Raw genomic sequence first — 433 nt, 5'->3', positions numbered from 1 at the left:
TATTTGCATTGAGTAGTTTTTCTTGAAATTACTAAAAGCGGCCAGAAAGTGGTGGCACACACTAATCTCAGCACTCTAGAGGCAGAGGCAGGTAGATCTCTGAGTTGGAGGCCAGCCTGGTACACAGTGCCAGTTCTAGGACAGCCAGGGCTACACATAACCCTTCTCAAAAACCGAAAAAAGAAAAAAATATGCTACTCAAAGCCTTTTCTGTTTGTTTTTGAGACAGGTTTCTCTGTGTAGCTTTGGCTGGCCTAGAACTTGCTTTGAGGATCACAAACTCACAGAGATGCACCTGCCTCTGTCTCATGAGTGCTGGAAGTAAAGGGGTGTGCCACCAACACCAACATCCAGCTACTAAGAGCTTTCTTAAGGCCCCGGAGAGGAGGCTCAGTGCGTCAGAGCACTGGCTGCTCTTCCATAGGAAGGTTCA

This window comes from Acomys minous (genome assembly GCF_964271855.1).
Source record: "Acomys minous genome assembly, chromosome: 16".
Classification (NCBI taxonomy): domain Eukaryota; kingdom Metazoa; phylum Chordata; class Mammalia; order Rodentia; family Muridae; genus Acomys; species Acomys minous.
Note: the sequence above shows the minus strand (reverse complement) of the source record.